Here is a 291-nt window from a genome sequence, read left to right on the forward strand (position 1 = left end):
CTGCTGGTAGCGAGGAGTTGAGCTGCGCAACATGCTCGGGACCCTACTTTGCTTCTACCTCCTCCACCCGCTAACGTGTGGTACCAGTGGCTCGCGCGGGCGTTCTGTAACCGGTCAGGGAGGGAAGGTGCTGGTCTTGGCAAATCTGTGTTGCCTCTCGGTCTTCTCAGTTGTGGCTAAAACGGCCAAGCTGACAGCGCTGCTTTCGCCCACAAAGCTCGGGGACCCACAAAGCCCATCCGCCCTGCCCACCCTGTGTCAGCTGGTGCTGAGCAACCTCGTGCCTTCCCA

This window comes from Apaloderma vittatum, unplaced genomic scaffold (assembly GCF_000703405.1).
Source record: "Apaloderma vittatum isolate BGI_N311 unplaced genomic scaffold, ASM70340v1 scaffold23915, whole genome shotgun sequence".
Lineage (NCBI taxonomy): Eukaryota > Metazoa > Chordata > Aves > Trogoniformes > Trogonidae > Apaloderma > Apaloderma vittatum.